Raw genomic sequence first — 16,921 nt, 5'->3', positions numbered from 1 at the left:
ATGCAATGCAAAAACCTAAAATGAGGCAATGCGCCAATGTTAAAGTATGACTCCGCAAGCGTTGACCATTTTTAGGTGTCTACATTTTGCCCCTCTTTGAGACAATGCAAGTTTAAGCGTTGTTTCAAAGAACAATAATGAAGATGCCCCAGACAACTAACAATGACATATGCATGCCCCCTCGAGGAATTGGCCGGAAACATGTAGAAAAGAGGCCAATTGATCGATAAAAATGATAGGATCGAACGGACTGACAATTGGAGATCGGATGCATGAAGGACAAACAAATGATGGTGCAAAAGACCACAACCAGCATAAGATGGAGAGGGTGCATGTCCATCTATGCACTGACAAAGATCTATAAATGAGACAAAGAGAGTGAAAAGAGCTCATTTGCACTAGCCAAAGAGGAGAATTTGTTGCTCTGGAAAAGAACACTTGTAGAGAGATGGCGAACATTCCAATGGCAAATCACCTCAGAGAATGTGTACGCACTTACAGATGATCAGATGATGTGGGAGCAGTGGTATGTATCTCAAAAACCCATATTTTCAATTTGATGAATTTGACTTGCTAGCAAGGCATTGTGGGGCCCACAGGGAATGCAGAAACTGACTCCTGCACTTGTGTAGGGTGAATTCTGCGCTTGTGTAGGGTCTTCTACGCTTGTGTAGGGTACATAGGCATAGGTTGCATGACACAGGTGCAGGATGCATGACACAGGCGCAGTTGTGCATGGGCAACTCAATTTTGGTCCGAAACGGCATGCAAATGATCTGAAAAGGGGGGATAAGGGTAGGATAGGTAAAAATAGATAGAGAACACCCTGATTTGGCCATGAAACAAGGAAATGTAGCCCGTAGGAGAAAACCCTAATACTGACAAAATGTGTCCCAATTGTGATGCAGAGTTGATAATATCCATTAATCACGCGGGAGAACCGACCAGACTGCTTCATGCTACGACATAGACTTAGGAGCACAGACAGAGATACATTAGCAGGACTTGGGATATATTATATCACATTCATGCCTGAGATTAGGGCAAACATAGGATTGCTTACCACATTGGCAGAGCGATGGCATTCAGAGACTTCCTCCTTCCATCTGGCGACTAGAGAGGCGACTATGACACTAGAGGATGTATGGTGCATCCTCCGCATTCTGATTCATGGTGAGATGGTAGAGTATGACCCAGTGACAGGGAGAGATGCATTATGCAGGTTATTTGAGTGTGACAAAGATGATCTGGATATCATCGAGAGGGAGATCAGCTGGGAGAGCATGGCATCAAAGTATGATCGGCGATATGTGGTGATAGCAGTGGTGATAGCATGCCTACTAGCAGGGGACAGATGAGGACATGGATTCCCTATTGGATGGGGAAGAGTGCTAGAGTGGATGGCGATAGAGGGTACAGTGTATGCATGGGGACCATGTGTGCTTGCTATGCTATATTTTCAGTTACATCAAATAGCATATCAGGGAGTGCAGACTTTGAGCTGTGGAGTCACATTGTTACAGGTATGGGCATTTGAGCACATAGCCATATGTCGACCAATTACTGAGAGATAGGTAGTACCACATCAACCATATGTATACTGCTATGGGGGAGCACTGAGACAGGGTCTGTTTGGATACATATTGTATTGGTGACATGAGCTAGACAGATTGAGAGAGTTCACATGGAGGCCATATCTTGATTGCTCTAGATGGTCAGATGATCATGATGAGCTATCGTATTGCAGACAGGAGAGATACTTGATTGGGTGACTAGTGAATCACCAGAGAGTGATTGAGATGTACCTGCTAGAGAGAGTCACACAACAGTTTGGAGAGAGGCAGGATGTACCTAGGAGGACTGCTCACTTTGCCCGATCTCACAGAGAGATGAGTTAATGGGGGAGTATGATTCAGCCACACATAGCATATGCCAACTTTGCACAGCTACAGCAGAGACAGTGGGATTGGAGGTGAGATGTGGTGGATGTCGGGATGACAGAGGAGTATGAGATATGGTTTGCACAATGACAGTCAGTGCCATTGACTGATCCTGATATTCCAGTATCGAGGAGACAGGAGGACTTCCCAATCACAGAAGAGGAGGAAGATGAGGATGACGAGGAGGATGAGGGTGGGGATGAGGATGAGGGGAATGACAAGGACAGAGATGATGGTGGGGATGATGATGATGAGACAGACTCAGCTGATTAGGAGACATTACAGGATATTCCCATAGAGCCGGAGACAGCTAGGATGGAGGAGATGGAGATGTGCAGGGTTACTATAGCAAGTCAACAGGATCATATTGCGACATTGGAGAGACAGCGAGATCAGTTCAGAGAAAAGATAGCCAGACTCATAGCGGCTTGAGATATGGCAATAGCTCAGGCAGAGCAAGAGGAATAGAGAGTCACTGAGTACATTGGGTCGATTAGGGATGCCAGTGCATGGGAGATGGCATAGATGCTGGTAGAGATTGGAGAGGAGATACGCCATTGGAGGACACTATATGAGAGTGCAGTTCCACCAGAGTAGAGAGTAGCTTCATATCGGGCACAATCGAGGATAGAGAGAAGGGCACACTCTCAGAGATCATTGAGCAGCATGGGGGTGAGTGGACCTATGAGACCACCACAGCCAGGACCAGGGGCAGGAGGTACGTCATCCATGAGACATGGCAGGGATGAGGAGGATAGAGGGAGCACCCAATGACAGAGGAACGTACTCCTTAGGACATAGACAGATGACATATGTAGCTTGATATTATGTAGTCAGCCTGCGGGCCATACTTAGGAGAGACAGTCTGATTTTGTACTCCGATATTATTGTGATATATGATATGATATGCATTGATATGACGGGATGCAATATGTTATAACTTATGGTTATTTTCCATGTATGGATGACTTATGCACTATTTATGAACATGTATGGATGTATTTTTATGTATTTTTGATGCATTTATAATATGAAATGGATAAAATGCTTGATATGATGCTTGATGTGATGAATGACATAATGCAAATGTACTAACCAATGAATGCAGGATGCAACATATGTGTTTGGAGAAATCGGAGCACTAGATCAGACTGACTATCCGAACTGATGGAAGAAATGTTAGTAAGAAGAAATGAGACAAAGGATAGTTAGAGACAAAGAAAAACTTGCTTTCAGTAATGCACTTTGTAGGTGAGAACCTTTATTTTAATATAGCAAAATGGATGCGTAGCATCATGGCATTGAAGGCCAGAGCTGAAATGCAACCCTTTTTGCAACAGACACATTGCAGACAAAAACAATCACAACAAAAAAAAAGAAAGAGACCAAGAACCATCCCGGTCACTCTAAATCCCTCAGTGACATCATCAAGCAACATAGGAACATGATCGAAGCCAAAGATAAATCAAAAAAGATAAGATGCACAAATTCAAACAAATCAAACAAACATCTTGATCTTCATTGTCAAAAGTTGAAAGTGCTGATAAGACAATCATGTTGTCTCATTTCAGGACATGTGGTACCCCATCTAAGACAGGATATAGTCTAGTTTTGAGTATACCACACCCTGTATAAGACCCATGATAGTGGTGCCAAGAACAAATGATTGGTGTTGATTGATTGATATGACAATTTTGATCAGTTTGAATGCCTGGTTTGATTGAAAAGTTCATCTGTTAACGCATGATTTCATTAAAGCATAGTGTTTGATTGATTGTCATTGGATGTATGCTCAACAATCTGTCTATGCACAAAGGGATCATTTATTGCAAAATGCTTGTTTTTTTTGTTTTTGTTTTTTGAGTTTTTACAATTTTTTTGTGTTCATTTTTTCAGGACATTATTTGATTTTTTAGGGATTTTTTCCGGACATTATTTTGTTTTTTTTGGATTATTTCAGGACATTTTTCAATTTTTGTGGATTATTTCAGGACATTTTTCAATTTTTTTGATTTTGCCCCCAGTGTCTAGCAAGGCAAGGAATATGACAGGTGAATAAATAGGCTGGCTGAAATGTTGGTGGATAAAGGGAAGACAAAGGCCTTTTATCATGAAGACAATACAGATGCAATTTCCAAGGGCTATTGTGTGATGGGACAAGAGACAGGATATGACAATCTAAAGCAGTGACATGGCATGAGGGACATTTCAAGAGGTTTTTTGAAACCATGTTTAAATTTTGCATCCTTATGTTAGATCAAGATCAAGGGACAAAAAAAGTGTATGGATAGTGATAAGATATGGATAGGATAAGCAAGACCAAGAATGGATAAGGGACATGGACTGAAGGTCGGGATAGGATATGGGATAGTGGCAGAAAGTTGCAATAAGCCAGGGAATATGGATGAAAGGTTGTAATAAGCAAATGGATAAATGACCAAAAGCTATGATGGACTAAAAGCTGCAAACAAGATACATGATGCTCATGAAGATCCTCAGCCTTGTCAAGATCAAAGGTGGAAAGGGAAACTGGACATGAGGGACAATAGGATATGAAGGGTAATGACAGGGGTTCGATAGGATAATGAAGGGTAATAAGATATGAAGGAGGAAACCTGCCCCCAAGTACGGTATGCAAGAAGTTCATAGATTACGCATGACACCTGTTTGCCAGGTTTTCATCATGGTACTTCCCCAAGGTGCCTGTTTGTCAGGTTTTCACCAGTGGATGAATTAGTTTTCTTTATTTTTTCTTTTGTCTTTTTTTTTTCACTTTTTTTTTTTTTTTTGGTATTTTGACTTTCTCAATAGAAGATGGACACATGATAGGGGGTGGAAGAAGGACTCAAGCATCTATTTTTTTTTTTTGGATAGTAGCCTTGAAAAAAAAAAAAGGACCATGACCTTTAAAAGCATGCTCAAAGACGTTGGTAGAAGAAGGACATGGAAAATAAGATGAAACTAAGGCAAGGATTTATGCAAAGGATTGGATCAAAGGGATCGAAGGATGGAAAATATGCATCGGATAATAGGTAGGGTATTGGAAGAATTAGGATTCATTGGATGGAAATGTTGGCAAGATCGACAATGGCACACACCTTGAGGGGTGATGGACTGATGGAGGAAAAATGTATTTTGGATATTGAGATTTGGATGGAGGAATAGCTTGGGATTTTGGGACATAAGGGCCCAAAACGGATGAAGAAGGTGGTGGAGGAATAGACTTGGAAGGTTTGGATGGAGGAATAGCAACTTTGGATGCCAAGTTGGATGTTTCTTTAGGCTTTTGTGCTTCAAGGAGCCGCTTAGGAACCCACATGGTTTTTGATTTTTCATACTTTTGTGGTTCCTTGGAGTGCATTGCTTGCACAAGGGATTTAGGAACCCATATATATTTTGACTTTTCTTTATTTTGCTTAGTGGGCCTTTGTGGCCTTTTGAATATTTCTTTTTCTTTATAGATCATATTGTTCTTTGTTTTGACATGTCGATTATATTGGACATGTTGATCCTTGAATACATGTGGATTGCTAGACTTATGACCTTTATACTTGGCATCCAAATTGCTTGGAGGGGGAAAGGAATGCATGGATGGATATGAATGAAATGGAGTTCTTTTGGATTGATGAAATTTACTCAAGGATGTGTGCCTTTGCTGACCTTGCATAGAGGATGAAGGGATATAAGGACCTAAGATGGATGGAAAGTGTGATGGGGAAAGGATATGTTTTGATTGCGATGGAGGGATACCAACATCTTGAGAGTAAGTTGTGTAGACATTACCCTTAATATCTTCTTTGATATGGAGAGATTCTTGCTTATGAAGATCTACTCCTTTGCCTTGATGAATATCTTGACTTGTAGGATACTCTTTTCTTTGGGAAGAAGATGCGAGTCCATTATGAGGTGGATATGATATGAGAGAAATAATGAGATCTTGAAGTGGATCGGATTGCACCAAAGTGGAAGAAACCATTATGCATGTCGAGGGTTCATGAACATCTTGCACTGACACGTTAGAATCACGAGGGAGATTAGGATCATGAGGGGGGCTAGGATTGTGTAGTGGACATGGTTCAATGACAAGCTCTTCAAGAGATGGAATGGGAGAAATAATGGGATCATCAAAAGAAATGTGATCTTGGAGTGTGTATGGAGGATTAAGACGTGGAGATGGAGGAACAAGTGGATCTTGTGGAGGATCTAAAGGAATAATTTGATCTTGACAAGGAGGAAGATCATTGGAATCCTCTTTAAAGGTGCTTTGCTCTTGACTTTTAATGGGATCATCAAAAAGAATAGAAGGGATATCTTGATCTTTCTTAGGAAGTGGAATGTCAATGGGATTTGAAAGGACATTGTGTTCTTGGAATGGAAGGGGATCGTTTGGGATTGGATGGACTGGGATATCTTGATCTTGCTCGGGAAGTGGAATGTCAATGGGATTTGAAAGGACATTTTTTTCATGAAATGGAAGGGGATCATTTGGGATTGGATGGACTAGGATATCTTGATCTTGCTTGGGGAATGGAGTGTCAATAGGATTTGAAAGGATATTGTGTTCTTGGATAGAATGGACAGGAATAATGGAATCATCATGAGAGTCTGGGAACATGGGGTCTTGGTCAACAATTGGATGGGATGATAAGGTTTCAGGATCTTGATCTTGATTTTCTTTAGGACTCATTTCTTCATGCTCTAAATTATCCTCTTGACATGGGGTTGGACTTTGGATATGCATGGAGGATTCTGACAAGGAATCAATGTTTTGGCATGAAGGAAATGCACTTTGAACATTTGTGATGGATTCTGGCAAGGAATCAATGCTTGAACATGAGGAAGAGGGACTTCGAATAGGGTCCTCTAAAATAGGTAATGGCAATAAAGTGCATGGTGGCATTGGATCTTGTATTTCTGAAACATGACAAGGATGTGCATCATGAATTGGATTATTTTGGCAATCAATTATGGATGGTCCTTGGATAATTGCATCCTTGGGTGTATTGTTTGATGAGGACAATATAGAAGGTTCTTGTGGAACTTCTAAAGGTGTAGGGATAGATGCCACTGGAGAGTCAATTTGTTTGCGAGGGGATGAGGCATTGCTAGACATAAGTGTATTATTTTGATTTTCCTCAAAGAACTCACTTGGTAATTTCCTTAAGATCATTGCAATAAAGCCACCTTTCTTTCGAGGTTTTGACATGGTTGTATCTGGAATTTGAACTTGTTTGGCAAGAATTTGGTTCTGATCTGATGTCATGTTTTGATTTTGAACTAGATGTTGCTCAAATTGGTTTGACATGTTCAAAATTTGGCTTGGTGTGTGCTGCAACCTTTGTTTTTGAATGTTTGGTTGTGGTTGTTGACATTGATATGTTTATTGAACTTGTTGATATTCCACCATTGGTTGAACTATTTGTTGACATTGTATAGTTGGTTGGACATATTGTTGAAATTGGACCATTGGTTGTGTTGGTTGAATATGTTGGACCATTGGTTGAACCATTGGTTGTATTGGTTGAAAATCTGATTGATAGTAAACACCTTGTTCTTGTTCTTGTTGTGGAGGCACATAATGTTGAAATTGATGTTGTCTCTTTTCTTGAAATTGTTTCATCATCTCTATTTGGGAGAGGAGAGCTGGTATGTCTAATCATTCAAGAAGAGATCTTACATCAATTGGCTCAATCTTTGGATTTCAACCTGGAAATTTTTGAAACATTTTGGACATTTGTGATCTATTCTTCTCAATGTTTTTCACTCTTTGTTCCAAAATCTCATTTTCTTGAGCTAGTTTCTCCTCTAGTTTTTGTATTTGGAGACTTGTTTCATCATAAAAAGTTTGATCAATGTTTCTTTGTTGTTGGGTTGAATAGAATTGTGATTGCATTGTCGGTTGATATGTCAAACTTTGTTGCATCAATGGTGCTTGGAACCTTGTTTCAATAGACATGTCACTATGCAATGTTTTATTTTTGGAATTTTTCAAGGATAATGTATGATATGCAACTAAATGCAAACTAAATAAATGAAGATGCAAATCTATGGCAAGAATGCAACCTATGTTTTTGGTTGTTTTTGAAGATTTTGACAAACTTTTGAATGCAAATCTAAAAGAGACCCTTAGGAAATTGAAATGATGTCTAGACCTCAAAGGACAAAAGGACCAAGTGACAAAAGGACAAGATGACAATGTCTCCCCTATATGCTTGGATACTAAGCTAGGTTTGACGAAATGATATTGATGACAAAAGGACAAAAGGTTTGATAAGGTCTAGACTTCCTAACAATAACTTAGGGTTTATCAAAGATTTGGATTACTCCAGTATGACAAAACCTAGTTTTGACACTATATGCAAAGGGACAATTAGTATGCAAATGACCCTAATATGATATGATAATGGCCTAAGCTTAATGAAGAGACCTAGGGTATGCAAATGTGACCTAATGTTATGAAGACAAGGATGCAAATGCAAATGGATGAGAATGGTATTACTCTAATGCAAGAGGACATATGCAAATGGATGACCCTTATTGATATGCAAAGGAGTATGACTTAGATGAAACTTAACCTTGGTAGTTAACAATGACTTTTGCAAAATGAAAACCTAGGATGAACCTAAATCCAAGTGACATGAATGTTGAGACAAGATTTTGAAGAATGTTTGACAACCATGTTTGAAGGTGTTTTGAACTTTATTGGATGAAATGTTCTTGTGTTTAACCTTGTTTTGAATCAATTTGTCTTGTTTTGAAATGAGATGCAATTCAACTTTTGACAAGAAAAGAAGACAAGATATTTCCACTTAAAATCAAGACAATCATGCTCATTCACACATTTCTTATGGTAGGCAAGGACATTAGGTACTTGAGAGGTAGACTCATTATGGGATTCAAGGAGAATACATAGATGCTTGACCCCACAGGCTCCCCTCCATGGCACTCACTTCTCAAGGCAGCCAAGCATCAGTCCCCATGGAAATCTCCCCAAGGCAAACTTAGTATCTCTTCCAAGTATCCGAACTTGTCCTTCTCAAGCAACTAGAAGGGTTTTTGGCCTCTAAAAACAAGGTGTTTAGTAAGGATTTCTGTTAAGTGTTACTCCTTGATGTCATGCAAGTGTGATTGAGAAATTAAGCCCACCAAGATACCAAAAAAATGTAGTTGCGCAAGCATGATTTAGACCGTGAGGCCCTACTTAGATGTTGATATGAGAAAGAGTCCAAGGGTCATCACTTCCCAAGTAACTACAATTCCCTCGTAACCCTTCCTTCAAAGCTTTCACTCATCAGGTATTTGTTTATAGTGAGTTAGAATGCCAAGGTATTCTAGCCATACTCACTTTGGGTTGTTCCCTTCTCACGATTGTCACTTGCTTGCAAAATCAAATGGTCGGGAAGGCAGGCCCTCTAAAGGTGACACACAATCCAAACAATGAGCATGGTATCGAAGATCTAGATTTTTGATCACCCTAAGAAGGATGAGAGCATACTCTCCTACTCCAATGTCAAACTCAACAATCAAAGAAAACACATGTTCATTCCAACCTATTTAGAAATCATACTAGGTGCCTAAATATTAATTGCAAACACAAAGTTTAGTTGTATGTCCAAGGCAACCTGCAAAACCCAAGTCAGAAGTTTGATATGCTTATTCTTTGACTATCGAACCTGCATAAAACATGTTAGTAGTTTCATTTGTTGTCTTTTCCATGTGTATGCCAAGATGCTGCATAGATAATCAGTACCAAAAACCAAAAAAGCAGAAACAGTAAGCAAAACAAACCAATTTTTAAGCAAAACATTGCCCTTTTACCTCTATTTCTGGACTTTACACAGACGTAGAACTCATGACACACGTGCAGAATGCATGACACAAGCACAGAATGTCATTAACACGAGTGCAGAATGCATAACATAGGCACAGGTTATCTCACACAGACGCAGAAGTCCACAGAACGCCCTGCATTACCCTGTTTCTTGGGTTTTTGACCTGTAAAACATCTCAAAAGCATACTTAGGGGGTTAGTTCACATTGGGTTCACCAATTAATGTGAGGTAGGAAATGTGGAAATCACTTTTTTGATTTTCCACGTTGCTTGCTTAAAATGGGCAGTATTAACCATTTCTATATGAAAATCGGAAATATCTTTGGTAATACTCCAATGATCATGTCCTGAGACAAATTTGTACATATTAATGATTAATTTACAAACAACAAACAAGAAAAATATCATTTTCCTTCCTTTTTCTTCTAGTCAAAGACATCCTGGAGTCACTTAGAAATCATGATAGCGAAAATCAAAGATAGAAAAGTTGAACAATCATAGATTAAAGTGCTAAAATCATTAGTCAAAAGATACCATCCATTGATATGTGTGTGATGTGTTTGGACTGATATGTGATAGTTTGATGGTTGATAATTTGATCGTGTGTGCAATGCTGGATGTGTCTCAGTTTTTGCTCAACAAGCGGTGGCTAACTGTTGTTCTACCTGTTTGATTATGCTCAAAACGATGGAAAATTTTGCCCCTAGCTAGGTGCAGGATTTTGCCCCAAGCCTAGAAACAAATTTATTATGATATACCCAATGATCCAAACCATGGTGAGATATAAGCTACAATGCTAGCATATGTACAAAGTCTTATTTGTGGATATGAACAAAATGCCGATGGAAAATGAAATACAAATGGAAGGATGAATGAACTAATAGATGGAAGAGATAGCTGACAGATAATGCTTGTTGCTAGGTTTTCATCATCTATTTTTATTGCACTTTTCTCATATTTGATTTTTTTCTTTGTTTTTGTTTTTTTTGTATTTTCTTCTTTTCCACTGTTTTTTATTTTTCTGCTTTTTCAATGTTTTTAATTTTTCTGCTTTTTCACAGTTTTTAATTTTTCTGTTTTTTCACTATTTTTGGATTTTTCTACTTTTTCACTGCTTTTAGCTTTTTCTTATTTTTCACTATTTTTTTATTTTTTATGTTTTTCCATTGTTTTTGGATTTTTTGCTTTTTCAGACATAAAACTTCTTCAGATGCATGCTATTGATGGGTTCTTCAAGTTGATCCCCATCTGTCATTGATAGTTGATAGGCTTCTGACCTAAATACTGTTGTGACCACAAATGAACCCAACTAGTTTGGTTCAAACTTCCCTTTCTTTTCTCGATCTGCCTGGTTGTGTGGATTTTCCTTTAGTACTAGTTCTCCAACTTGAAAGGCTCTTGGTTTGATGTTGTGATTATAACTTTGGCACATTCTTTGTTGATACTGTAGACACCCAAAAATGGTCAACGCTTGTGAAGTCATACTTTAACATTAACATTTCTCCTATGTCACGCACTTGATTTTTATCATTTTAGGTTTTTGCGTCGCATTAACATTTCTCCTATGTCACGCACTTGATTTTTATCATTTGTGAGCATCGAGTCATTCTTCTGCATTCTTCAATCATCTCGTCCTCGAATTTGGTCTTGTTGACAACACTATCCAGTCATGATTTTGATCGATTTTATCTTGTTGCATCAATGTGCGTGCTAATTTGTCATCATTTTGGACATTGTCAATCCTAATTAGGGTTGTGTCCTCTTTTCAATCTTGTCATCATGCGATCGATTTGTCATCGATCGTGGTCATTGTTCGATCTTGTCATTTTGCGATCGATTTGTCATTGTTCCTCATCAATTGGCGTATTTTATCAAATCATTTATCACATTGGTCATTTGTCAATCTAAAATCAAATCAAATCGAGTCAATTATCTTTCAAGACCTAATTCGTCTTCCAGGGTTTTGTGATTTAATCATTTAACCTTGTGTGTCATTTCTTCCTCTAGGATTAAATAATTTATTTATTTATCCTAGGTCTTGGCTAATTAATTATTCTTCTCTTTATGAATTAATTAATAAATGAAAAATTATTAATTAATTTCCTAATCTTTCATCAATTATTCCTCTTATTATAAATTAATTAATAAATGAAAAATTATTAATTAATTTATCTAATTTTCCTAATTTTTTTGTGAATTAATTGATAAATGAGAAATTATTAATTAATTCACTAAGTTCCTATTTTCCTCATTTCTAATTTTTCTAATTTTCATTAATTTTCCTAATTTCCTAAATTCTAATTCCTAATTTCCACCTATTTTTCTAATTTTCCAATTCAAATTCCACCTAATTAACTTGTCTCTAGTTCTCCCTATTTGTGTGCTTCATGTGTCATACTCTTGACATAGAAATTTGTCATAGAGTCTTGTCTTGACATAGCAACTTGTCATAGAGTCTTGTCTTGACATAGAAATTTGTCATAAAACTTGTCTTGACATGGAAATTTGTCATAAAATTTGTCATAAAATTATCATAATCCTCTTTGCATAGCAATATGTCATAACTTTGCTATTTTTTATTTGAATTTCTATTCAAATCTCTTTCATGCTAATTTGCTCATTTTCTCCAATTTCTCTATAAATTGGATGATTTTCAATCAAACCTGGTCAAAATTTTCTATCAATTTACCGAACCTTCGTTTCTAGTACTCTTGAGCCTTTTTGCTTTCAATTGTGTGAGCACTTGTAGGTGAGATCCACAAAACTATTGAAGAGGAAAGAACAACAATGGAGCCACATGGAAGAAGTATTCAACTCTACATCTGGTTTGCATAATTTTACTCTTGAATGCTTTGTTTCCATACCTCTATTGAATGTGCTTTAGAATTAGGTTCATTTCAATGAGTTTTCTTATGATTGAGCTATCATGTTTAATGTTTTGATCTACTTATCTTGTTTTGATGATTCCTAATTCTGATGCTACAGATACACCTTTAAATGATCAAAGGCATTTTGTCTTCGTTCATGTATCAATTCTAACTCTTGCAGTCTAGATACTCATTGTTCTTCATTTGGGATAAGGCCTTTTAATGATACTCATAGAGAAGGTATCTCTACTTCTATTGGTAGCATTTCTTCTAATCCATAGACAAGAGAGAAAGGTGTGGTACCTATTGGTGTGTGGATACTGGTACAGTAGGCCCATAGAGAAGGGTTTAATTGAATATGCTAATCTCTGCCAACATCATTTACTATCTTTTTGAGGATTTTTTAGAATAGTTTTGTTTGATGCTTCTACTTGTCCATTCCCTTGTGGATAGTAGGGTGTGGAGAATCTATGTTGGATCTTGAATTTCTCACATAGCTCTTGTACATCCTGATTCTTGAACAGTCGCCAATTATCAGTGATAATGGTCATGGGTATATCATAGCAACATATGAAGTAGTTCAAGATAAATGCAGCAATTTGTTTTCCTGTGATATTTGTGAGCAGTACCGCTTCAATCCATTTTGTGAAATATTTTGTAGCTACAAGGATGAATTTGTGACCATTGGATGAATGGGGATTTATCTTTCCTACTAGATCAAGACCCCATTGGCAAAAAGGCCAAGAGGTTGCCAAAGCTTGAAGCTCTTGTGCTAGTGCATAAATTAAATTTCCATAGATCTGACATTGTTTGCATGTTTTAGCTATCTCTCGTTCCATAGTTGGCCAATAATAGCTGGAGCGTATGAGCTTTTTTGAAAGGGTAAGACCATTTGAATTAGTTGCACAAATGCCATTATGGACTTCATTTAAGGCTTTCTCAGATTCTTCTTGCTCAAGATATCTTAAAATAGTATCGTTTAGACCTCATTTAAAAAGGGTATCCGTGATAAGAATATAATGGGAGGATTGGGGAATAAAGTTTCTCTTTTGGTTCTTTGAAAAGTCAAGAGGGAAGGTATTATCTTTCAAGTATGTATAAGTTTGCCCATAGTAGGAGGAATCATGCCCAACAAGGTGACAAATAGTTTGGGAATCAAGACAATTATGAGCAGGGTAAAACAACTCTTCCACTAGGAATTTGTAATGCTCTTGATTTTCCTATGTCTGAAGTAGAGAAGCAAATGTTGCCATGGCATCTGCTGCTTTGTTGTCATTCCTCAAAATCTTCTCAAAAGTTATTTCGAAGAAGTACTTCTTGACATCGTCAACCATCTTCTTATAAGGCATTATCTTTTCATCCTTTGTTTGATAATTGTCATTGATTTGATTGATGACGAGCTAAGAGTCCCCAAAAACTTGAAGTTGTGTAATGTTCCATTCTATGGCCATTTTGATTCTTGTGACCAAACCTTCATATTTTTCTATATTATTGGTACATGGAAAGATTAATTTGTATGCCTTTAGAATTGTTTGACCTTGTGGTGTGATGAATAGAATGCCTACTCATGATCCATGTTGTGTATATGAACCATCAAACTACAATTGCCATATTTTTGCGGTGACCATTAGGATATCAGCATTTGGAAATTCAATGTGTAAAGGGCAATCATCTTGAAGTGGTGCCTCTGCTAGTTGATCTACAATGACTTGCTCCTTGATAGCTTTTATGTCCACATACTCAATATCAAACTCGCTCAAGATCATGATCCATTTTGCTAATCTTCTTGTTAATGTCGCCTTGCTGAGAAAATACTTCAATGGATAAATTTTAGCAATCAAATTGATAGAGTGAGATAGTAGATAGTGTCTCAATTTTTGAGATGCAAACACTACAGCCAAGCATGCTTTTTTTGTTGATGAATAGTTGAGCTTGTAACCCACTAATGTTCTGCTGATGTATTAAGCTCCTTTTCCTTCATTATCTTGTTGTGCGAGCAGAACTCCTAATGATACTTTTGTGGTTGATACATATAGTAACAACTTTCCTTGAATTGGTAACATTAGGACTAGTGGTTGCATGAGACATTCCTTGATTTTGTTGAATGTTTCTTCACATTGATTTTCCAACTTGAAATGGACATTCTTGTATAATAGATGTGTAAATGGTTGACATTTATCTACTAGCTGAGTAACAAATCTTTTGATTGATTGCATTCTTCCTTGGAGTGATCTGAGTTGACTAATATTCTAGGGAGATGCCATTTCCATTATTTCTTTGACCTTGACCAGATCCACTTCGATACCCCTAGCTGAAACAATGTATCCCAATAGCTTACTTGAAGTAACATCAAAGGTACATTTCTTGGGATTGTGCCGTAGCTTGTATTGTTCTAACCGGTCAAAGATATTTTCTAGTATTTCAAAATGTTCTTCTTTGTCATATGATTTTGCCAATATGTCATCCACATAGTCTTCCATGAATGCATGCATCATGTCATGGAATATCATTGTCATGGCTCTCTAATATGTAGCACCTACATTCTTTAGTCCAAATGGCATGACATTCCAGCAAAAATTACCCCATGGACATGTAAAAGTTGTGTTTTCTTGATCTTCTGGAGCTATTTTAATCTGATTATATCTTGAGAAACTGTCCATTAGAGAAAACATGGAATCTCCAACAATTAAATCCATAATGATGTCCATATTAGGCAAAGGAAAGTCATCCTTTGGACATGCATTATTGAGATCTCCAAAGTCTATACTTTGATACTTTTATTTGGTTTAGAAATAGAAACTATGTTTGATACCTATTTAGGATATGCTACAAGTCCGATGAATCCCATGTCCAGTAATTTCTTTAGTTTTGCTTTGACAAGAAAAGTTGCATGAGGATGCATCTTTCTCAATTTCTGTTTAACTTTTTTGGCTCCTAGACTGACATTTAAGTGATGCATAATAAGGTTTGGATCCAACCCTGGCATGTCTGCATATGACCAAGCAAAATTGATTTTCCATCTTTTGAAGAATTCCATATATTGTTGCATTTATTGTTCTGATAGAGAGGTTGTTGGATGTATAATCTTTGGTTACTGTGTTGTCCCAATGTTAACTACCTCTGTTGGTTCGATCAATATGGATGACCTTTCTTGATAATATTCAGGTAAGGTGTCAAATCTCCCATCTTTCAGCGCCTCGAGGAGGTTTTCATCATTAGATGTGTCCTTTATTTTTACTTTTCCTTGGTCTAATGTTGCCAATAAATGGTTTTCAACATGAGACCTGATATTATTTTCTTTGTTTTCACTTTTATGACTAGGAGATTTGGCACCCACTTAACTGGAAGATGCATTATTGAAATCCCTGGTGAAAGTTGTTGCAGGTTTGATTGCATTAAGATATAAGGATATGGCATGGTCATTAGGAAAGGTATCAATGGAAGTATGTCTTTCATTTTCCCAGTCAATAAGCTCAGGGTGGATTAGAGGTAAGGGGTGCTTGGGTTGAGATGCTTCAAAGGTATTAAGGGTCATGATAGAGATGTCAAATTTTTTGATATGTGTTTCAATGTCTAGAATGATACTCTCATCAGAATGACCTCTCACTAGTAGCTCCTGATTGTCCTTGATTAAGTCCAAGTCAACTGAATGTGATTCTAATTCAAGTGGGCTAGTTCCTAACGTTTGTCCTACATACGCATGAACTACATCGACACCTACATCTTCTTCAAATCAAGTTTCTTTAGCTAATTGTTCAAAATGATAGGAATCCCATTCCCATTCATTAGAATTTATCTCACTTGCAGCTTGCAATTTGCAGACTTGTTAATGTAGTGTTTGATTTGTTTCTTCTATTTTTCTTGCTATATATTTTCTTCTCTCATATTCAGCTTCCTCTGGGCTGATATTGAGTTTTGTCAACCTTGCTATTAGCTCTCCTCAATTTGTACTAGCTTCTTGTCTATTTTGATTAGGAGTTAACTCTACTTTGGAAGTGCCTTTAGTTTGTTTTTCCTATTGACTAGAAGCTTTCTTCTTTTACCATTTTATGTTTGCCTATTCTCGTTGTTTGGAAAATGTTTCTTCCCTTTCAATTGCAAGTTGTTCTTGTTTGTTCTCATGTCCATCCTTTTGTTGTCTAGAAGATGTGTCCTCTTGTAGAGTAACTTGTCCATACCCTAAGCTTGATTTATCTGTAGCTTGCTAAGTATGAGGTTGTATAGGTTTTGAGACACCTTCTTTTCATTTTCCTACAGGTCACGTTCTAGTGTATCCCATTTTT

The sequence above is a fragment of the Cryptomeria japonica genome, chromosome 6 (assembly GCF_030272615.1).
Source record: "Cryptomeria japonica chromosome 6, Sugi_1.0, whole genome shotgun sequence".
Classification (NCBI taxonomy): Eukaryota; Viridiplantae; Streptophyta; class Pinopsida; order Cupressales; family Cupressaceae; genus Cryptomeria; species Cryptomeria japonica.
This window is presented reverse-complemented; position numbering follows the sequence as displayed.